Source organism: Rhea americana, unplaced genomic scaffold, assembly GCF_003343005.1.
Source record: "Rhea americana isolate MKP2758 unplaced genomic scaffold, rheAme1 scaffold_90, whole genome shotgun sequence".
NCBI lineage: Eukaryota > Metazoa > Chordata > Aves > Rheiformes > Rheidae > Rhea > Rhea americana.
The window spans coordinates 153483-177827 of NW_028187089.1; the positions used below are offsets into that span (position 1 = coordinate 153483).

Genomic DNA, 24345 nt, shown 5'->3' on the forward strand with positions numbered 1-24345 from the left:
GGAAAAATACTATTAGCTGCACATACCTCTTTCTCACCAAAGCACTTCTCCATGCAGTTATAATAGCCCAATATCTGCAGTAGCCAGTTCCAGTTGCAGGCTATTTCAAATTTATCTAGTCAAAGCAGATAAAATCTGAAGTGTTGTCACTTACCACAGAGATAAGCTGGAGTTGTTAAGAACAGATCCAACRATATATCTAATGGGACCTTATCTAAAATTGAACAGATGGAGATAAAACTCAAAAGCATGTGCTTTTGTTTCATTCTTTCTTTAGTCCAAAAATGCTTAGAAGTAAAAATAGTTGGAAGAAAATGTKTATTATCTACTTGATTTATAGCATATTTTTTGGATAATTCTTTATTGTGCTCGGTTGTAGTATAGGACAGGTGCMTTAATGGTCTTGATGTTCCTTTCATTCTTAAAAATTTCATAGTCCAGTCACCAATCTTCTGTCTTTCATTCTAGATTGCCTCTCCAATGCATTTTGTTTGTGGCTAAAGTTTGACCTGGGCTTCTTTGGGTAAAAGGATAGTGTTGAATATCAAAGGTCTGGGACACTTGCTTGATATTTGTTGTTCTTCGTCGGTTGTGTATGTCAGCATGTGACCTCAGAATTCTTGCTGCTGGGGATGGTCTTGTGGTGAAGGTTTGGTAAAGTTGGTTTTCTAGCCATATGTGCAGCAAACATATTGAAGAAAAAAAAAAGAAATTTAAAATCATTTTAATATTAACCATTCAAGAAAATTCTCTAATACTTAGAGGACATAGTTGTTTGAAATTCTATTATATGAAATGATGGAAGGACAATTAGGCTAGGCAGAAGCTTGGAATTGTAGCAGCACCCTGAAAAGAGTCAAACCCAGATGTTTCTGTGTGGAACAGTGTCTCATTGTTAAGTTAAATAGACTTCAAATTACAATTAAGTGATCAGACGTGACAGGCAATGCCTCTCTATGTGAACAGAGCACACTTCAGCAGGTGTTATCATGYGTAATTCCACAGTTAGAATGAGGAGTGATATGGTCCTATTATGTGCATTTCCATTGCAGAATGCTATTTGTGATACATGAACGTAAGGTAGAGAGTCAGGTACTTCAGTCAGTACTGTCATCACTTGCATATATGGTACATAGCAAAGGCACTGCTGAGCATCTAAAAATGTTAGTAATCAGTCAAAAGCTTTTAAATTGTCCTGCTTTTAAGATCAGTTTCATAGTGCCCAGGCTGATTATTTTATGGATACTTGGGRAGCTATCACAAGACACTAGCAAATGACACTGGCAGTAAGCATGTGTTTTCTTTTCTTCAAATACACTAATAAATAGGTTGTGAAATAAATCCTTTGACTGCCACAGGATTTTGCAGTACAGCAGTGTTTCCACGAAGGGTATTTGTGATAGGTAAGTCTCTCATAAGCAATACTACCAAGCTTCTGGACTGGTCCTGGTAGCCAAATATCATGAGATTAATGGTAACATTAAGAACACCTGCATTATTATATGAATATTCTTTAAAATTTGGATGGCATCTCTGTTGTGCAAAAGCCCTGGAGGGAATGTATCTACAGTTAGTTATGTTTTACAGATGAGAAAATGGAGAGAAGAGACTTCATTCAGCCATAATGAACAGACACAGAGATCCTATTGTAGCCAGATGCCTTCAGTATCTTGAAGTCACTGTTTATATGAAGGACTCTAAGCTCTGTTTCCAAGTAACTGCAGTTGTTAGGACACTGTAATTTGGAGCTATCCACATAAATGTGCTGATGGACAATTGCTCYGAGACATAAAGCAAGGAGGATCTTTAAAATGTTTCTATGCCCATATTTGCTTCTTCCCCTCCTTTCTCTCTCCTTTAACGTGCTTTTGATAACTCACTGCTCTTGGATTCCACCAAGGAGGTGCTGAAATGGCACTGAGAGATACTTGCCTGCTGAGCATGATTGAGGTGATATAAGCACACTCTACAAGTGTACTGCAAGGGTGAAAACTCATCTAGCCTTGAGTAATTGGGTGTATTTACAGAAAAAGCATAAATGTGCACCAAGATCATACATCCTGAAGAAATCCAGTTTTTGTAATATAATTTAATTCTATTTAGAATAAGATTTCGTAGTGTATAAGAGGGCGTGATCCCTTCTATCTGTTTCTTACTGACCATTTCCATTAAGTTTCTTCATCACTATTCCCCAATTTTTATAGCCTGGAACATATCCATCTCATCTCATGCTCTTCCCTTTCTCCTCAGTGACATAGCCATGGTTTGCACAGCTGGAGAAAAGAGTAGCAAAGCCAGAAAGAGAAAGGAAAAAGAAAAGCAAATAGGAAATCAGTAAGATGGCAAAAACTGGAGAGTTAGGAAGAAAGGAGGAGGGACACATAAACAGAAAAAGGAAGAGAGGTGAGGGTTAGACAATCACAGAGAAGAAAGGATGGGTGGAGAAGAAAATGATGGTGGTCCTAAAGCCTGTGCTCCRCATAATCTTTCCACAAAGAATTGTGAGTCACTGAAACCTAGGGGTGAGGCTTCCATGCGTGAGACAAGAAACCTCCCATTAGCTGAGCTAAAAAAGACATGACCTGGGAAAAAGGCAGCATTCTGGTAACAAAGGAGTATGCTTTATTTCCATCTTGGGACCCTTGCCAACTCTTAGGCATACAATAAAGAGAAGATATGATTCTTGCATGCCTCCCCACTACCTGGTACCTACCTGGCAGATCTGATTGTTGACGAGTTCTAAGACAAAGTAGTTCAGATACTGTCAGTGTCAAACTCTGGAGAGGCAGATAAGACTTTCTAAAATCAGATGGAAAATAAACATGTTTGAGATCCTGGGCAACATTAACACTCTTATAGAAAAATTGCAACTGRTTTGCTCAGTTCCCCAGCATTTAATATCTAATAGAATAATTATATGAAATATTGTTTATTGAGATTGCTATTCAGTTGCCTTATATGCTTTTGGGTTATTTATACCTGTATAAATGAAGTATAAGTCATATTTTATATCCACTTTGTTCRGATTTAAATGGCTCCATAAGTTGCCAAGTCAGGGGAGAAGTAGGTCCTGGTGTTATCCATCTTTTACCTCAGAGGACCTGTGTGGGCTTCATTTTTTATTTATATAAAATATTTGCACTGAAACCAACCAGTTTTGATGTGTACTACATGAGCACCATGTTAACACRTAGAGTTGAGAACAGAAGCATGTCTGTGCCATTAATACCTGTCCTATTGCACCCTGCATGCGGTTTTTAAAGCAAAAAAAACCCATTTCCTTGCAATTCTTGTTTTGCTCTATCCTCAGTGACGCTGGCATTCTCTTTTCTCTTTATATTTTGTGTCTGTATCACAGTGGTAATAATAGCACAGCAATTTTCTAAAGTCTGATTAACCTAAGTCATTGATTTGAATGGGAACTTGTTGATGGTATTTGGCCTAGCCAATTTGCCGGGTTGCGTTTTTATCACTGCTTACCATTTAAGCATTCCAGGCTGGAGAAGGAACTCTGTTTTACAGATACAGAAAGCAAAAGTGTAACCGTAGAAGTGCAAAGCTAGAAGGGATATTTCTGAAGCCTGACAGGCTCATCTAACTAGGGCATAAAAATGACTAGTGAAGGAAATGTCAGGTTATTCGCTAAGTATTTGCTTTCAGTGTTCCACTATCCATAGAGCAGAAAGATTTTTCTAACATTCAACCTAAATCATCTTCAATGCAAGTGAAACTGGTAGTCTCACAATGGACAGCCTTTTGTATACCACAAAGCTGTTTCCATCTCTGCCCTCACCCCTGTTTTCTAGACTAAAGAGATCTGGTTCATGTAACTTTTCTCTTGGCTCATCTTTTGGCTGTCCTTTGAATTCCCTCCTCTTTGAGATTTATCTTTCTTTGAGTACAGTGACTAAAACTTGACTCAGTCTCCTAGCTGAATATTCACCAGGGCAAAATAGAGCAGAGTAATGAACTTCCATATCATATGTATGTCAGTGATGCCAAAGCCAGTCTCACACCAGAGTGCATTACTTGCAACTTTATCGTGTCTTAGAATCATCAGAAGTTTACAATCTGCCAGCACCCCAGCACACTTGGCAGGTCCACACGTGATTTTGTGCTCTTATGCAGGCATCACTCGGCACTTGCTTTTGTTGAACCTCGCAAGTTGATTTTGGAACATCTTCCCAATTTATTGATGTTGAATTTGGATTCTGTCTTCCACAGTAATTGCAACTCATCCCAGGCTTGGTGCTGCCTGTTGCAGAAACACAAAGTGGCTTTCCCCGGGCCACCCAGTTTAGCCCACACCATAACATAAAAACTCTTCAGGACCTTTACCCTTTCAGAAATTCTGTTCAGTGCATTCCTCGTTCTGTACTCAGCATTTGTCAAGAGCGTAAAATTATGCTGCATGGAGATGAGTAGATTTAAAATGTATTGGAAAGTATGCATGAAAAAAAGGARTGTGATTGTTTCTGGGTGTGTGAGACATCCCTTTCGCCATCTGCGAGGTGGGGTGCTTGATCCTCCAAAGCAAACAATGCAAATGCTACTGCTTGCTAGGACATGTAGGTGGGCTGCTGTACTTTTCTTTTATGAATGTCCATAAAGCTTTAATTACCAGGAGAAAGGGCAGACTTTGTTATGAGAAGTAATCACAGAGACTCACTTTTTCCAAAAGGTACATTGTACTTGTGCTCAGATTGTTACATTGTGTGGTGATGAATAACACTTGGAAGCAGATGTCAAAGGCATCAGTGCTCAGTGGAAATAGTACATATTTTCCATTTTATGTCTAGTTTAGACTATATTAAAGAGGAGGGAAAAAATTTAAAAGCTGAAAACATGTTGAAACACGTTACGGTTGTGACAGAATTGACGACAGCCAGGAAATTCCAAGTTAGGGTCCTCACTCCATCCTTTCTGGGCACTCAGACTAGACATTCAGCATCCAAGCCCTTGGGTTAATATTGGTTACAGCAGTTTTATTCTTTTTATTTGTTATTATGTGTGTGCCCTTCTGATGTTGGCTCCTTTCCTCTTTTCTTTTGATCTTTCATAAAAATTTTTAAAGTCCATGTTCTGCATCATGTGCCATCATACCCATTTAAAGCTGTTAGGTAACTATGAACTTTTAAAAAATTAATCTTAAATAGTCTGCATCCCAGAGAGGTCACATAAGATTTATTCAACCRACAAGAATGAACACAAATATGAACTTGTATCTCTGTTTATAAAAGCATGTGATATTCACATAAACCTCWCATTAAAATAATTTTCTTTGCATGTGTTAGTAATAAAAACATCCCATATTATTAAAATGTGAATATTTAAATCATGTAATTTTATTTTCTCTTGAAGGTAATATCAAATTATATTTCACCCATATGTTAACAACAAAAACTAATCTGACCAGGTCCTCTTTGATCCTCCCACCGGATATGCCTCTACGGCACAGCACGGTGCCATGCAAGGGTAACTGAACCAGACTGCATATTAATARTTACAATATAACCGTGCCACCCGTGCTGCCTATGCTTTGTTTAGCCTGTTTCTCTGATGTGGCTTGATTGTCTGTGCGTTTCTTCATTTGTAAGTTTGGAGAAGAAATATATGTTCCAGTGATATACAGATTGTAAAGATTACAGTTAGAATTAGGCTTCTGTGATCATGTAGAATGATTGTGGATTGCAGGAATTAATTCCTGTTGAACTAGAAGAGTCCTGATCTTAAAATTTCCACTGGTTCACCACAGTCTGTCTTCAGTTGTTCCAGGAGTTGGTTGCCACCCTGTTTAAATTTGCTGCTGAATACCTACTCTGAAGGTGTGTACCTTCTACCCACTTGATTCCAATGTATCTTTGTCTATAGACAGAAAGGCTTCCTCCCCCCCCCCAATTATTTTCTTCTTCTAAGAGCTTACAAAGATAGCATTGRATTCTCCACTTAATAAGTTAAACCAGTGTGGCTTCTTGAGATCATCACCCAGGGCATGTTTTTAGGTCAATCCTGAACCAAACTCAGTAAGATCAGGTCAGAATTTGCAGGAACAAAATCTGTACAGTGTTGGGGTAGCTGCTGCACCAGTACCAAACACAGTGATAATATAACCACACTTGTCGTGTTTGGTATTYCACTTCTGACCATGGTGTTGCATTTTGGAGTTCTTAATCAGCTGCTTATCCACAGGAAAGGATTTGGAATCACTCTTTAGCAGATGAAAACTCCTGAATTATGACTATAGCTTAAATATATGCCATTAAATTTGGCTRTATTGAAGCTGATAATGTTGGCCAGCCTACCAAGTGATTCTGGTCACTCTATCTCAGGAATGAATCCCTTGCAGTTTTCTGCTGTCATAGTGTTTGTCACATACATGCTTGATCAATATTGATTTTATGTTTCTCATGAGTCACCAATAGAGTACTATAATGCAGTGTCAAGGTCACTTTGACAGGTATATTTCTAACTCCCTACTTAAATGCAGAGATCTGTTATTTAGCCAATGTTTAATCCTCGTAATCCTGCCATGTTAATTTTGTACTACTCTAGGTTTTCAATGAACATACCTTGCAATACCAAGTTAAACAACATATGATAGTCTTAAATTTGGCCAGACAAGATTTCTATAAACCTGTGAATTTGGATGAAGTCAAAGTGTTCTTTACTTGRGTTGAATGGGTTGAATCTCTCTGCTTGCTATTATCACCGTACTTGCTTCTCTAGGAAGTGAGGCTGACCGAGCTGTATTTGGCCAGGCTGTCCCACTTACCCTTTTTAGAAAGCTGGCATACTGTCAGCTTTCTTTTAGTCCTCTGGAAATTCCACTGTCTTTCAAGAATTCCAAGTATTCCAAGACTTATGATGTCGTGCGATCTTGAATCCAAACTCTCTACCACATTTCCCTTCACAAAAATAACTATGAACTTTCTAAATTCAATTTATTTCTTTAAAGCATTTCCAATAGCATGATGTTTTGTAGAAAGCCTGTTATTGCAAAACCTAAATTTGCGGCCTAAAAGCTGCTTGGCTTTATCTTTTAAAAACATATTTTTTAAACGATTCTCATTGTTCTACCCAATCCATTCCAGTCTGTGCTGTAATTAATTGTTGTACTGTATATTATGCTTTAAAATTGTGCTGTGAAAAAAAGTTAAATTCAAGCTTGCCTCATGTAGAAAATTAATTTTATGGCAARTTGTTTCCTAAGTATACCCAGGCTTGAATCTGATGATAGAATTTTCTACCTCATCAAAGTAAAATCATTATTTAGCTAAACAGAATGCAGAATTGCTGAAGGGATCTGATCAGGGACACATTGCTAATGAGGTTAGTTTTTAAAAATAGAGAAGTTTACTGTTGATGAGGTAGTATGGTAAATAAGAGCCACAAGCTCTCAATTCRAAAGTGCTTAAAAAATGAAAATGAAAAAGTGTTAGAAGAGCCCTGGGAACACTGTTGCTCATGGTAGAAGACCATCATGGAGTTGTTAGAGAAGGTTATAACCATACTGAGGTTAAGAGGAAGAAATTACAGATCAYGTGGAAAGAACAGAGTCACTGCAAGGAGATCCTAGCTTCACAGTGCCACAGYCACAGCCATGGGAAAGGATAGTCACAGCTGCCGTGATTTGAATGAATGTAGAGTTCAAAAGCATCTTGTCTGGTGCTGATCTTTTCYTGTTGCCATCTTGATGGAATGTAATATGTTTTAGGGCTTCAGCAGGTCCTTCAAAGGCCTTTCAAAAGCAACACCTGCGAGCAGGACATGGACTGTCCTTTGCCCAAGCAAGCTGAAGAATCTGCATGTATTTTAGTCGCACAGAACTGATAAATTCATGTTTTACTATCTAACATAATTTGACAGGAAAGCCTGCTCATCATGCCCATGCAGACCTTGCAGACCAGAATCATCTACAGATTGCAGTTTGGAAAGCAGGATTTGAAATATTTACCAATATTTATCAGCTGAACTATGAGGCCTTGTCCTTGGTGAAACTATTGTTTGTTCTGAAAAAAATATGTTTCAACAAGGTAGCAAAGGCCAGCTGCTTATTCCTGGCCACATGGCTTCATGCTATAAACTGTTAGCCATCTTCCAAGGCTTGATGCCTTCAGTGGTTTGTTTTTGCCAAACACATACCAAAATAACTTGTCACATCTTAAACTAACATGAGTTATCTTTTGGCATGTAAAATTGAAACCACCTCAGCAGTATGTGTATTTGTGTGGGTTAAGTGTATAAGGTATTTTAAAAACACTAACCTATTAAAATAGGTAACAGTTTCATAGCATGAGAACCACTCTCTTCTACAGGTGAGGGAAACTGGTGAATGAAGTAAACCAGTGGCAGAGCTGATACAAAAACTCTGGTGTGTCAAACATCAGGCTTCTCTCCCTCAGATCGTATGGCTTCTATTACTTATAGCATTTCACTTTTTTATCAGTGGTTTTAATATTAAGAGAAAAATTTTTCCTGCAAACTTCTRTTTAGCAAATGTGCTTTCTGGCTTCAATCTTCTACATGCAACCCAGAGCTCACAAGATTATGGCCAAGCTATAAAGCCCCATGAAAATGGGCAAAACAACCAGCTACAAGCAAAATGATGGCCASCTTCAGTCCTTTTTTAGCCTGTTTTCACTTTCAGGGAACCTAAGGACTGGTCTGAACTTAATGGCTGGAGGCAAAGAGGGTCAATACTGAAACAATCCTTAAATGCCATGAGCAGGCCCAGTAGAATATTTGGAAATACTCTCTTACAGGGAATACCACTAATCTCCAATATCTTTGCCAGATCATGCTGCTGGCTGTATGTGACATTTGTGGGTGAGAATGAGTTTTTGATGCTACCTTTTATTAAACTGGCAAAGAAAATCAGCTTGAGACTAATGGAAACCACTTCCCATCCAATTATGTGAGTGGGCAGTGAAATGGGATATTTGGGGTGGGAGCTGGGAATGACAAGGGTGAATGTTTTGTTCATCCAGACTGTATGGAATTCACCTGGTTTTGAGATTTTCTACCAATTSTGAAGTCAGCCCAAATTCACTGAAGAGTCATGGGAGCTAGCAAAACAGCTGGCTGACTCCAGTGGTGCTCACGGCACATCCTTTACAGTTGGGGTCCTATCACTTCTCTTCTCTGTGAAGTTGCAGACATGCTTCTAAAGCTCAGTAAATTATAAGTAGTAATAAGAAAGGTGGAACATGCTGATCTTGTCTTTTATCTACGCTCAAATTCTATTGATTCTGTTTTCTTGCTTTGGGCACTGCAAAGTGCCATCAACTGCTCCACCTATATACACCGTATATACAGAGATGTGATGTCGTGCATCCGCTTTCCTTCCCTGTCACCCGTAGTGTTTGGGTTTCTGGCCTAATACCGCACCCTCTGTGCTCCAGCCCAGGCCCAGCTTCCTCCACTGCTCTCTTGCTTTCCGGGAGACACCTCTAGGTTTCTGATTTGCTTCCTTTCTCAGGCCTCACCCGTTTACCTCTGATTTTTTTGCCTGCTGGCCAGCAGCTTCTGAAGGCCCCTGCACGGCATTGAGGTCGGCTCCCAGCTGTTCTGCAGGAAGCAGAAGGCAAGGACAGATACTGTGGAGAATTAGGAGAGAACAACCTCGTTTTCTCGTTCTTGCATTCACTTCCCTGCAGGCCTSTATAACCCTCACTGTGTAAGAGCAGAATTTTACCACTAAACTTCAGGAAAATTTGTTATTGAAGTTATTGGCATAGTACTTCTGGGGATCTCAGCTAAAAGTCTTTAATGCTTTGTTTTTCAGTTCGGTTTGTAAATCTTTCTTCTGCCAATAGACGCAAATGCTACTTACATAGTCTGATAAGAAGCSTTCCCTCTTTTTAGAAAGTGTTGCAGATGGTAACTGCAGTCTGAATTTACTTGCATTTAAAGTGCAGTAGCTCTTAAAATTGGATGCTTCCAGTTATGCAAACCTATGATAGTTCGTAAAATAGGGCACTTAATAAATTGAATTAATAAATCCCTGTTGTCGTAAACTATGGATGGTTCCCTAAATGACTTTACTGTCTTCTGGGGCAATAAGTCTTTCCATGTAGCTCTGTAAACAYCTGCAGTCCAACAAGAAAATATTCTGCACAATAATAGAGATGCATTCTTCCAGGAAATAAGTACAAATCCTGTCAGTCAATCAATAAACAAACCTCTTTTTTGTTTTTATCTTTGGTTCTTGTAAATGCTAGGGTCAAAACACTGCCTCTGTTGGAAACTTCTTTTACAAGTGCTGTAAGAGTTTGGGAAATCTGTCAAACATTGTGAGCAGCTGCTGAGCAGAGCCCTCTGCTCCCTGTGTGCTTTGGCTTCAGCAGGATGCACAGGAGCAAGGAGCGAGTGGAGGAACCGGCCTTTGAAGTCTCTTCGGTGATGTTATATTATTCTTGGCTCTTTGCACTTTGGAAAATACACTGCATCAAGTTCTCATCATTGCTGCAGTGTACAGTTTTTCTTGAGGCTGTGGAAGGGTGATTTTAGCATTACATTCGCCTGTGAAACACCTCAGTCGTTTTGCTGCTGAGATTATATTATTTTATTAAATTCTTGTTAGGTTTTTCCTTTGTATGAGTAGACCTGTTCCCCACTTTGTTTCTTGGGGTGTTCCATGTTTTCACTGCAAAGCTTGTGGGCACCTCATCTGCATTTGCAATAGCATTTCGTAATGATTAAGTTACAGCTGAGTTTTTTGCTTTGTAATTGGATTCACCTACCCCCCGCACACACAAAAATGTGGTAATTCTGCATTCTATTGMATCTTGCACCCAGAGCTGAAAGAGCACTTTACGACGTTTAATGCACATGGGCTCAAAACATAAAATCACAGTTCCATGGTACCTAAGAAATACAACGTGGGAAGTTTTTTGCATGTGGCTGAAACTGCCCTCTGAAAGATGGACAGGAGCTTTTGAATTCTGTGTGACAGGTGCTATCATACCAATAAAGTTTCTCTATTTCCTTAGGTGATAGCAACCCATGCTTTTGAAAAAGGAAGGTCTTAAATGSACTGCCTTTCTCCATGGACAGCTCAGTATCCTTAGTGACAGCAACTGAGATAAGGCTCTGCTATTCCTAATGTATCTCAATGTTTTGCCTTTAGTTAAGAGAAAAACAAGAGTAGGGAAGATTCATTGGGGGGGGGGGCAGGGGAAGGAGAGAGGGGCAGAAAAGATGATTTAAGTTACAGTTTTTTCAAGGCAGACTTGAAAAACCATATGGCTGTTCGAGACATTCTTACTCCCTGCAGCTGAATCCAGAAGGTTCATCCTCCTCTGGTACAAACAGGGTAGTGTGCACTCTAACTAGAAAAGCATGTTGATTCCAAAGTGCCAAATTCTCCTTGCCAAATATTGCTACAGCTCTAGAGCTTTTTTTCTCATTCTTTTTTAAATTTTTGTTTGCTACTCCCGGGTGTGGTAATGTTTTCCGGCATGCAGACTTGCATTCAGATTTGTGGAAAGGCAGGTCTTTCTTTCTTTTTTTTTTTTTTAATTGTTATTTCAGTGATTGCCTCACAGATAATTCTGCTAAGCTCTAAATTGCAGCACAAAATTCATAAACCCATTACGTTATCTCAGCTTATGACCTGATTGAGTAGACTGAAGTCATTCCTTCAGAGCCTGCTTTGTACCTCCATGCCTGAAAACAGTACTCTTATGCCTCAGATCTCAACCCAAGCTTTAGATAAACATTTTATCATCATCCAGAACTCAGCTTTGCCAATGCTTTAAAACGAGCAGAAGTAATAAGGGACAAAGGAATTCTTGCAGACTTGTAGACCCGTGGTAGCCCCTTGGTGTCAGCGTAAGGCCCAGCTTTATTCTAAACTTGTAGCAAACCCACAAAAAGCTTTTGAAAAGAATCAAACTTTTCAAAAGACTTTACAATGTTACTGCTTAAGTGTTTGGACTGTTTTTGTAAATGAGCCTTGTCCACTGTGAGCAAAGYGTGTTGAGGCAGGCTCTAAAATACTACCTCTTCTGCCTCTCATGTGGTAGATCTTTGTTTGTCACGCGCATTAAGATGGTGTGGTTTTTTTCCTGGCGTACTGTAAATTTAAATGTTGTTACTGACAGTAAGCTCTAAGACAGTAAAATAGCACTGCAGTTCTCAGTGCTGGCATTAACCATCATCCGAATGGAGGTTTAGCACTTGATGATTAGATTTTTGGTCTTGCAGCTCAAGGAGGATAATTTGAACAGTTATTGTAGTTCTGCTTCCCTTCCACAACGCAGGAATCAGGTGCATTTAAATAACCAGGTACTAGTGGGCCTGTGCACAGCCGATGGTAGGAAGAAAAAGATGGAAGACAGGAAAAATAGTGTGAATGAATACATTAAGCATTTACAGGTTTCTCATTGATTTTCTAAGGAAAAGATCAATTCAGTAAAATCCAATTGATTATTAAACACTTGCTAGACAGGAGCAGACAGTTGTTAAATGTGGCTTCATGTAGTTTACCACTTGTACTTATTTTTATGCAAAACAGCAAGAATAACTTTTACGGGTAGCCGGGTGTGACACACATCGACCAAAGTGAGATTAACCCGAGTGCATTTTGTAGGCCTGTTACGTGCATTTTACGAAGAAGAACTGCTAGATGCCGGGCGCTGGAAGACGGCCCTGAGTTTCTGCCGGGCAATGCATCTAGCGGGAGGCGGGTGAGGGAAACGTTCGCCTGGCAAGTGCTCCGGCGCGCTCTGTTTGCGAGAGCGGCTGCGAAGCTGACGGCGCTGGCGGGTGCCGCCGTCAGCGGAAAGAAGGCAGGCTGATGCTGGGATGCTTTTAGGCGGCTGGAGCCAGCGTGCAGCCATTGCACTGAGATCGTCTGAAGTAGCCAGCAAGCTGCGGTCGTGCTTCTCTCATCGTTCTTTTTACTTTGCTCTTATTAGCGGTACCGTTCTCGTGCAAGGGGGGGGCTGTTGTCAGACCTCAATGTTTCTTGCAGACAGCTACGCACGCTTTTAAACTACTTAGCAGAAGCACTATAAGGGTAATATAGCTCCGCGGAACAGCTTCAGATCGCTTTCCCAGATGCCTAGACCAGTTGTGGATGGTGGAGAGCTGTCTGGGCCCTAGTTTCATGTATTATCTATGCTGTCTACAGTTATATGATACTGGATTTATTCCCTCTTTCCTCAGTCACTATAAAGATCTGCGTTCTCAGTTACTGYGATTCTGCAGAAAGGAAAAAACTCAGCATACAAACTGCTACAGAAAGCAAATTACTGCCACGTTCTTAAAATAGTTTCATCAGCCTATGGTTTGTAGTTGAAAGACATTCAGTGTGTTCTCAGGAGTATATTATAAACGACAGATAKAAAGTCAGAGCAGAAAAGAATGTGTATTCCTTCTTCACCTTCTTCTGCTCGTTCGTTGGTGGGTTCCCTTCTGCCTCTGCCTGTTTCTCTCCTTGACGCAGCAGCCGCCGCGTCAGCTGCGCAGGGGACGTGGAGACACGGCGCAGGGGACGCGTTTCGGTGCCTTAGGCAGCAGACAGTCCGCGACCCAGCACTCGTGCTGAAAGATCAGCGCGTGGACCYGGGCTGCCTACAAACCAGCCCGCCAGGCTGAGTCACCGTTCTGGCGGGAGAGCCCAAATTTCTCCTTACGCAAACCTGTCTCCAAAGTACTTTATCATCCTGCAAGTAGCGTAAACCCCGCGATCTTTGAATGCCCGAGCGTTGTGGAAGCGATGATTTACATCAGGTAGGGGAAAACAGCTCTGCGGTAGGTCTGTCACAGAAACCAAGCGAAAACAAATTAGATATTTTATTTTTTGTGTTTTGCCTCRATGCTCAACTCCCCTTTGGGTCATTAGGATCTTCCGTTTTCCACACCAATTTGCCTTATCCCTCCCAAGAGCATCGGTTCAGGTCACGTAGCTTTTGGTAAAGGCTCCGTCTATTATATAAACACACACGTACTCACACAACTTAGRAATCGCCATTGCTAAGCAAGAAGGTAAATTACTGGGTAATTATAATCTGCAAAGGGGCCGGGGGGAKGTTTGAAGGAAGCCACAGGTTTTTCAAGACAACACTTTGTAGTTGGATTAAGCTGGAATAAACCCAGGCCCAGAAGTGAAAAGGCAGCGTTTCCAAGCCTAAAGCAACACTGCCTTGCCAGGTAGCTGTAAGTACGCGCTGCCCAGCTATACTTCCAACCCCGCTGGAAACCATTAACGCTTTCCTATTAAGGGGACAGAAGCTTGACCTTTATATTCTGCAGATTGGAATTTCATTTAAGTCTACTACAGGTCTGGAAAGGTCTTAAAGAGGTTTTTAACCTGAACATTGCACGAATTATTTTACTGTAGCATCTCACAAACATCACTTACCAAAAAGCTGCTTTGAAGAGTTAAAACAACTAAGCCGCAGTTCTTTGGTTTCACTGGAAGGGCATCCAGTCCCCATCCGTCACAGTCCTGCTCTGCAGCACTTTTGCCAGAGATTTTGTACTGAAGAAGGAAGGACGGGTGAATGCTGGTAAAACTGTTTAATGTAGCTTTTTCTACCTGTGGTTAAAGAGCATGTTGGCTGCAGTGCTCGTCCGAGCAGGGCCACGTGCCGACAGGTATGTGTTTCAGAGAGATCTTGTGTCATTTTGGAGGTGCGAATGCTCTGCAGAGCTTCCCTCTCCCGGCGCGTTTGCATTTCCAGACGCACAGGGGAACGTTAGGGGTTGCGTTTCCAAAGCAAGCTGTCCCCGTTTTGGCCTGTCCGAGTGCCTTTGTGGGGAGCAGCACGGAGCACTTGGTGGCGCCTGGTTTGTGCCGTTGTGTGGTTCTCCCGCTCCCCGGATTGTGGCGGTGCGGGCGAATCGCACGTGCACATCTGAGCTTTCACAGCGAAGAGCTCACGGGAGAGCTCTGTCCTCACAGAATTGGGGCCAGCCTTGGAGGGAACTCTAGAATTATTGGCTCCATTTGCGTTACTTGGAGCTGTTAGATCAATATACGCGGCAGAAGTATGTATAAAGTCAAATTTTGCTGCACTCTGCTGCTGCAGAGCCCTGCGCAGGGCTCGCTGCAGGAGCTGAGGCCATCGTCAGTTTGGCGTGGAAAATACTCCGTTCGAGGTTAGCCTCGAGAGACCCGAGGAGCTCGAGGGTTCAGGGTATCACTCCCCAAACCCCTTCTCCGGTCGCAAAACCGATTCAGCACCTCGCTCCCTCCCCTTGCATCACGGCTGGAGCCCGCAGTTGAGCCCTGCCGCCGCTACGGCCACCCTGCAGGGACAGGGCACGAGCAAGGCGGAGGGAGGATGACGGTGGGCACAGAAAATACTCAGGGAACTGCGCCCTCAGTTTCTAGTCATCAGGTATCAGCGATTTCATTGGGGTGATGCAGATGCCCAGATGAAAAGCTTGGCACAGGAGGATCCAGTTGTCTCGAGCTTTGCAGATTTGCTTTAATCTCTATGAATAATTGCTGGTCTTTGCACACACTTTTAATTTTAAGCATGTGAGTAGCCAGTGGTATTGTTTAATTTTAAGCATTTACTGAATCGTGGTGTTACTATGTTCGCTACTTTTTTTCTTGGCCTGAAAAATACTCTTGGATCTATGAGAAAGTATTTGGGGTTTTTTAGGCTTGAATGTCCAAGTCAAAAGCTGCAGAACAGCTAAAATTCAAGCTTAACGTATCTGGGGTTGTTTTCTACTTGTCTCTATTACAATTTCTTAGGTTTCCTTTTACAAATGACAGACTGATTAATCTAGATAGCAATTTTTCCAGTCCAGCAGCGTCTTCCAGGGTTAAAACAAAAAGCAACAATTGCCAGATCTTTTAATTTCTGGGCCTCGCTGGATGTAATGCCTGTTAACCCCTAAGGACTGCTGAAACATTTGTGCTCTGTAGGCCCTTAGCCAAGCTTAGCATGCCGCGGATGAAGTAATGCCATACCTGTCCATCTGTTTGGCCTATTGCTTTACAATATTTGGAATAAAAATTTAATTTCATATAATTTTCTGTGACATTGTTTAGAAATAGACCGGTCGCATGTGTCAGAATGAAATGCAAATCACCCCTTTAGCAAATGAAAGTGTGATTTCTGACTGATATTTTGTAAGGCCTGGTTGTTATGATTGCTACCCACTTGTACAGCCTCCCCTTCCTCCAGAAGAAAATGTAATGGAAAACGTAACCCCGACAATTACATACAGATGGCACCGTGCGCATGATTTCAGCTCTGTGTGGTGGCTTATATTTCTATACTACAACTGGTGTAAATTACATTTTAGTCATCTTCTGCACATGTATTATATTGTATCTTCGCTGGCAGTAAGACCAAGAGCTGCACATCTGCTGGGTGAGAGGACGCGTTGGCAATACTCTGTTTATTTGGCTATGGGGCGTTGCTAGCGCCACTGAGAACCCCGGGCTCTAGCTGGACTTGCTGGCAGCCGCACTGAATTTCTCAGATCGCCCCATCCCCAATTTATTATCTCCGTGCCGTGGCAGAGCGGGGCTGGGGGCGGCGAGGAGGCCGGGAGGGAAGGCAGGAGGGCAGGCGCTGCCCTTGGAAAGCGCTTCTCCCCTCTTCCCTCGCTCAGTCGCCCCGCTGGGCTGGTCCCCCGGGGCCCGGGAGGCCCCTGCGGCGCGGCGCCCCGTCCCTAGCTGCCGTGCGGGTGCTGCGGCAAAGGCCGGAGGAGCCGCCTACGGTGCTGTTGTCGTTTGCTCCCGTTTAAATCTGGCATAACTCTGCGGCTTTGGTAGGCTTAGCCTTAATTTAAGCTGAGGTAAGTGCGAACATCTTTTAGAGGCAATATAAAATGATTTTGAGGCTTGTCAAGAGAGGCAAAACATTAGCAGGAGGATCTTGCCTACTTTATCCACCGGCAGTCCCACGGCTCTGGCTGTAGTGATTCAGCTAATTAAAATTCCTTTTGCCTCCTTTTTCCTTTACAGCTTCAGGTGGTTGTAAGAACCTTCATTTCATGTCCCAAACTGTTATAATGTGTAAACCAGATGCTGTTTTCCACCCTGAGGTGGAAGGCTGCGTTTCAAGGGCAGATGAAGCGATCGTCCTGCGTGATCCCTCTTGCTGCCTTGCGCCGGCCGAGGCTGCAGCGCGGCTCTTAATCGAATGGCTGCGAAGAAGGCGACGTGCTCAGGCGGTGGGTCCTTGCGGAGCACAAGGGGCCGCTTTTGTTTTGTCTCACCTGCTTTCCCTTCCTTGTGCGAGGTATGTGCGTGTATGTATGTATGTATGTATGTATGAAGTGATTAAATTAGGAGCTCTTTCTCTTTCTGAGCATCTGGCCAGTTGATTCCTGTGTGAAATACAGACAGTAGCTCGCATGCAGGTCCTCAGGCGCTATCGGATTTTGGGCCCAAGCTTATTCCCAGGGAAGCCGTTTTAAAGCAGGGCCCATGTCCTTAATGTTTTCTACAGAAAGGCCCGAGACAGTAACCTTAGGAGAACGAAACGTGAAACCCCCGCGGCAATTTAAGCAGGGCCGAGGTTGAAAAGCGAGGAGAACAGGTTCCCTTTGTACTTGCCTGCGCYGCACTTGGCATCCCTTGGGGCAAACTGGGAGGATTTCAGCCCTCAGCCTCTCCACAAGCCCTCATTTTCCCGGGGCAGGGAGCCTTGTTACAGAAGAATGCTCTCTGTTCCTTGTAAGCCTAGAGTGGAAGGAGATCACTGATTAAAGCAGAGGCTTTTGATTAAATGATGAGGCTACTTTCAGTGATTAAACAAAAACAAAAGGTACCTGGGGGCCCGCTTTTTGCAGAGACTGGGGCTCAAATAGGCTGCTGTCAACGCACAAGCGAGAAAGCAGGCAGCCCCATGGTCCTTCTGGAGGTTGGGACGGTGCAGAGCATCGAGGGGGAAACAGCAATTTCAGGATTATGCTCTTATTCAGCTGCAATTAGAGCCCTGTTTATTTTGGTTTCTTGAGACGCTGTCACAGGCTGTATTGTGTTTACCTCCGTAACTCAAGACGTGCAATGCTCTGTCACTCATCACACATAAAAGGCTTCAGCGTCCTCTGATAATTATGGGAATCTTATTAGCTGTGATGAGACAATGATAAAAAGTATCAGGGCTTGGATTTCATCTTTTGGAAGTGAGCCGATTTTTTCAGTCCGTACTTTCCATTTATTAGAAGAAGTTTTAAAGGGCTGTTCATCTTGCAAGGCCCTCAAACTCCCCATTTCTGGGACCATTTTACCTAGTTCCCAAGGTATTAGCTTCAGTAATCATAATCCTTAGTATACATGCCCAAGGATGCAATATGAATCAGTGGCAGAGCCAGGACTGAAACTTCATACTCCAAAGTCACAGTTAGTCGTCCTGTCTGTCCAGTCGCAGTCAGTTTGTCCATTGAGGACACGCTCCAGCTCATGTGTAACTCTGCTGCGTTTGCACRTACGGTCCCAGATCTATGGAACAACTGTAAAAAAGGTGGAAAAGGCAGTTCTGCTGAAATTTGTTTGTCTGTATTTCACGCAGCTGATATGCTTGCATTTTTTAGTGTTTACACGCCGCAATCATGTAAAAGCATAAGGTTTGGGGAAAAAGGGCAGGGCTTGCTTCAAATTATCGCTGAAAGGGATAAAGCATTGTAGAGAAATGTCAGGAGATCTTGATGAACATGTTTCTGTGGGAACTGGAAAAGAGACCAAGCCGCAAAATTAAGAACTAGATCCAGATTTCATATCCTTTAGCCTCACCCCTAAGGGAATGAAGAATTCAGAACTAAAATACCACAAGTTCAGATTAAGTTTTTTCTTTGAACCCATTTCTCTGTAGCCTAGTTATGCTGACAACCTCTTAAGAAAGGTCAGAAYGAGCAATACGTGTTTCTGATTGTTATACCTGAACATACCAGTTATATTTCCAATCAGACTACGCATAAATGCAATATCTTCCTAAGGTTTTCCAGGCTTTTAACGCAATGGTTGAAACTGGCACTTCTGCTAAATCTTACTGAGCTGCCTACAAAAACATTGTGAGTTGTTTCCTGCTTTTAAATGAAATCAAAGAAAAACAGAGAACTTGCTTCCACTCTGGCCTTTAAACTGATAAAAAGAAAATTTCTGTTGGCAAGAAATGGGCAAATGTGCCAATTTGGAGACTAGCTACTTAGGGGATTTTATTTTGAAAAATTAATTTGATTCCAAACCAAGCCAACCACAAAATAACACTAGAAGCCACATTTAGCTAAACAATCTACCACTTTATCCCCACTGCTTGGACTTCTGTGACAATTAATATTTATAGCAGAAACTTGTGATACTGCTTTTTATTTCTAAATATCATTATGGTGTTAGGTGTGAGCAAGGTGTGTATATTTTCAGTGTGTGTTGTACCTCTTTGGGGTACAATAGTATTCCCTCTTCTTTCCTATGCATCTGCATTTCAAATAAAACAAAAAATTCTTCCTGTGAATTGAAAATTTCACTTTAATACTGTTGTACCAATTGAATTAAAGCAGTTTTCAGTGGCAATATACCCTACCTTTTTCGAGTTGGCAAGAAGTATAAGCACTGTATAGTAAAATGTGTTCATGCCAAAGCCATTCATGTATGATACAAATTGAGTTGCCTGTTGTGGTTTAAGTAGTGCGATTTAAATACAGAAAGACTTGCATGTTCTTGTTGTCCAGCATTATTTCAAGGAAAATTTTCTTCCATTGAGTGCTGAGTACTGGATTTCTGCTGGATCACCTTCTAACGGAGGCTTTCAAAAGCTTTAGTCATTTAATTTGTTACGTTAAATTCCGCTAATTTAAATTCTGGATCTTCAAATCCAGAATGTTTCCTTCCTGGCAAAACTCCTTTGATTAAAAAAAAGAAAGTGATATATCAATTTAAAYATTATGATGATGGGAAGGAGGAGCCACATATGTTAATGTAAAGGCAGCCAGGATATAAAAAGCGAGATAAGAAGACTCATGTAGAAGAAATACTATCATTTACAACCCAAATTCAGCTTTCTGCCTTGCTCCTTTTATTTTCATTCCTTCACGRTCACTGGTACCTGCTTGCTTTTCCTTATCTTTCTATAATTTTTAAGTCAGAGTATTATGTTACTGTTCTGCTGGTGGGTCAGCCATGAGGAAACAGAGCTTTCTTTGTGTAAGGAGAACAGGCAAAATTATCCAAATATTTTGGAACAATGAATATTAAAGCAAATATTTCAGTCAGAATTGTTTAGAGGTTGATATATAAATTCAGTTTCTTCAACCATTCCTAGCCACAAGGACTGTAAGGGGTTCTTACAGACTCATAATTATTTCTCACTTAAAAAAAAATGCCTAGTTCATGGCTTTTATGCAGATCAGTTAGTTTATTGATTAGGGCTAGAAGTATTATAACCTTGGAGACAATAAACTCATATGTTACCCCGCTTGTACTCTGTTGGCCTTTTCCAGGGCRTTTAAAAGGAGCGATGCCTCCTCTAGCGTAGAGGAGTGATGTTTCGGTAAAGGTGACGTGGCCCGAGTTGGGCAGAGCTGCCTCTTCTTGATCTCAGCCGCAGGCAGACCAGACTTCCAGCGCTTCCCGTCACGGGCGAGCCTGACGCGGCCGAGGGCGCCGATGACCCCGAGCCGCTTTCTACGGCTTGCCTTCGCTCCGGCGGAGCGCCCCCTGAGAGGGCAGAAACACTGCCCCAGTAAATGAAAAACGATCAGGATTTTAAAAGATTTTTTGTTTTAGTGCTGCATCTTTTGATTTTCCTGTCTGTTAAGCTGGAAGATGAAATAATTAGCAGGAGTGGGTCGTTTTACATTCACAAGTCCCCTAAGGTGGCCCATAGCGRTGCAGGTTTGCTCACGAGACCTATATAAATCGTGAGGGTTTGGGGATGCTGCCTGGGAAAGGCTCGTTCCCGCCTGCTCCGGGGGTTTCAGCTCTTGAGCCGAAGGCACCTGCCAGGAAGTCGCCTCCTTTTTGGCCAGTGGGTTTTGCCCTTTCCGCGGCTCRGGCCGGCTCCGCTCGCGGGCTCCGGCTCCGGACGGGAGACTAGAGGCGGCRATAGGGGAGGAGGCAGGACAGGGCCGGGAGGAAACGCGGCGGCAGCGGCGAGCGGGCCGGGGGAGCCGGGAGCTCCCTCTCCCGCATCCCGACGCCTGCGGCGGAGCGGGCCCTTCGCAAACGCCGCCGCCGGACCCGGCAAACGAGTGTGTTCTCAATTAAGCGAAGCGYTTCCCCCCGCCCGGCGCCCTCCCTCGGTGCGAGCGCTCGGCTCGCGCGCGCCGGCCTCCGGAGGAATCCCACGAGCACGTTTTTCGCAAGGTTTTCCCCCTCCCGAGCGCCCGGCGAGTGGCTGTTTCTTATAAAGCGATGGAGATAATTTCATAGCTTTTCCCTTTCGTGGCCACCCACCTCCTCTTCCTGGCTCGCTTTGGTATAAGAAGACAAATCCTTTCCCGTTCACATCAAAAGCGGGAGGGTCGCTCCGTGTCACCTACCCTGGGATTTTGACTCAAGCTGTTTGGGAAAAAAAAAGAAAAAGAACGGAAAGAGCAGCTCGGTTTGAACTCAGCCACACTGTGTGTCACCGAGMGTTTTCGGGGTCATCGACAGATCGGTTTCATAGACCAAACAGATAAATAGGCACCAGTTATTCTTTATTATTTTTATTTATAATTTGTTCATGCCGTAAGCGTGCTGAGTGCACTACGGAGGATAGCAGCCCTGCCCCAGGGACCATACGGGCTAAGTTAGACATATGTTTTGTATATTTTCAGTGTGTGTTCAAGCACCTCCAGTGCTGGATAGGCACTTTTAAAAACAAATTTGAAGTAATAACAATAACACGCTGAGTGATAACAACAGGCATGGGGGTGAGAGGAGGACGAGGGTTATAAAAATAAAGATCATGTGAATTGTTTTCTTTGTGTCACACATGGGGCTTGGGATTTCTCTGTTTTCCTTTGGATGCTTTTGTCATTCCTTTTCTTTGGCAAGAAAAGAGGACAGGCTTTGGAGGCTGAGGACTTGCTGCTGGAGGAGAGGAGCAGTGAGGAAAAGAAGGGGGGTTGCTGTAAAGTATTCCCGGTCGCACCTGAGAAACCTCTGGGCGGTTTGGGAGAAGCATTCCTGCAGCTTAAGGGAAAAAGAAGGGAAAAGAAGAAAATCCACCCCAACTGATCAAAATACCTACCTTCTCAGATGTATGGGGCACATCCTCAGTATAGGGTTCTACACTGATACGTTCTCTTAGGGCTCRGTCTTGAAACACCTTTCCTAGCCCTTGCTCCAGCTGTCTCTCAAGACAGCACAAGTTTGTCCACGCAAGAGCAAAGGGAGTGCATTTCCAAGAGCTGCCCCAGACTGGAAGCGGTGCCTCTGCAAACACAGACCCCAAAGACCTACTGTTCCAGGGGGAATCCAAAGCTTTTTAGACCCCTTCTCCCTCTATTTTACATGAGGTCAAGAGCTGTTAAGAATTGCCTTCAAATTGAGGAACTTCTGAGGAGCATGAATCTGGCACGGCTGGCTTCCCGCCCCGCCTTCCCCCAGTGGCCCCGCACAAGCACAAGTTTGTGCCTGCGTTTTCATTTGCCCTGGCTGCTGGAACAGCCCTTTTGGAGATGCTGGTGCCCATTCCAGTTTAAAAGAGCTGCAAGTTAATTGGAGGCACAGGAGGAATCGTTGGACCTCATTGCCTCCAGAAGCAGGCARGAAGTGGGGTGGAAACTCACTCCTCTCTTCAGCCTTAAATCCTTGCCCACGAGTGGTTGGTCTCGGCTGGTGAACATGACCTTCTCCATGTTGTCGATACATGTTACAGCAGCCCTGCAACAAGGCTTTTCAGTGCCTTTTTGCTTGCATTTCACATGCTGCAAATACCTTCCGCTTTAACATACTTCTGCCACTGTGTTCCCAGTCCCGTGCCTGCCAGGAGATGCGGTCTATATGTGGTGGTGTTTACAGTTAGGTTGTTATCTTTCCTGCTAAGCAGTTGAGAAACGCTGTGGCCTGTGGTGATAGAAGAGATCCTGCGTTTTCTCCATTGTGTGAATAAGCTGGTTGTTAATAAAGCCAATTCCTTCATGTGATGCTGTTTGCAAAAATATTTGTTATGGGTGCTGGAACTAATTTTTCATCACTTATTTACTTCAGGTGGGGATTACAATAGGCTGGGTTTCATCTGATAACTTTTGCAGCTTATTAGAYGTGAATTTACTAGCTGTGAACAGTTGAGTGATATGACAGTCGCAGAAGAAACAAGCTGCACCATCCACGGTGTAACAATYGTCCTAAATTAGCTCTGGCCAAAGTTCAGATTTCACAACCCACTAAATAGCTTTCTTATGGATCATAAGATGAACATATACTGAGGCAACTGAGTTTATAATATCTTCAGTATTAGGTGAACACTTTCTAACAGATCATGACATTATCAAAGTGCTATTTGAAATTAGCTCCATATGCTCTAGTGATGCTGTAAGATTTCACCCAGAATTTCATTTTCAAATGTTTTTCATTCAAGTTCACTGAGGGTAAATTGGAAACACTTGGGTATATCCCACTTACGAATCTGTTAAGACCCACTTAGTTTTAACATATGTGGATGCGGGGAGAGAGAGGGGCAGGAGAGAACTGTAGCATGAGGTGAGCAGGAATAACTCTATCTACTGGTGTCTTTTGAAAATCTCAACATGGTGTATTTGCTAAGTGTTGTCTGAGTGCTGCTGTGCAAGCCACGCTCTCTAGGCCACGACTTTTTCTGAAAGATGAGATGCTCGACCCGCGCGGGTGAGAGGCAGCCCTTGGATCCCGCCTGGCCGTTAGAGAGGGTTCAGCCCGGGGGCTCCGGCTCTGCTCTGCCACGGTGACGGCAGCCAGCTGGCAGAGGCCACAAAAGAAGAAGAGCCAGTTCAGAAGTGTCCTGGTGCTGTGCCTGTGCTGGCAGGGTGCCTGGCTGGTTTTACACCTGCCTTGCCAAAGCGGGGTGCTGCTCCCCGGTGCCTCGGGAGTGGGGGGGGGGGAGGAATTGCTCCCTTCGCCTTTGCGAGCTTGGCAAAACGATTTTTTTTTTCCCCAGCAATTGGTGGGTAACAAATGCATCAGAAATTCTAACTGGCTTTAAATGATTTCCTCTCTTTAAAAGAAACTGTATGAAGAAGTGAGTTGCAGTGAGGTATTTGCGTTTCTTGCTTTAGCAATTTGAGGAGYTGGATAAGGAATCAAACTGCTTCAGCAGTCGCGGGCTGTGAGAGATGAAGAAATGCAGAGATGTTTGTATAGGCTTTGTCACATTTTACCGTTAGGCTAATGGTATTCCTTATGCGTGCATACTGCATCTCCTGCTAGGAACGTTTTAAGAAATGGGCTTTAGTGGCACTTCTGTT

At 43.0% G+C, this 24345-nt stretch overlaps 1 protein-coding gene across 1 annotated transcript in view; it reads left to right on the top strand.

Annotated features, from left to right (window-relative positions):
• The window catches only part of ZDHHC15 (zDHHC palmitoyltransferase 15), a 158859-nt gene that overhangs the window by 99423 nt on the left and 35091 nt on the right, over positions 1-24345 (top strand). The gene's annotated exons all lie outside the window — the stretch shown is intronic.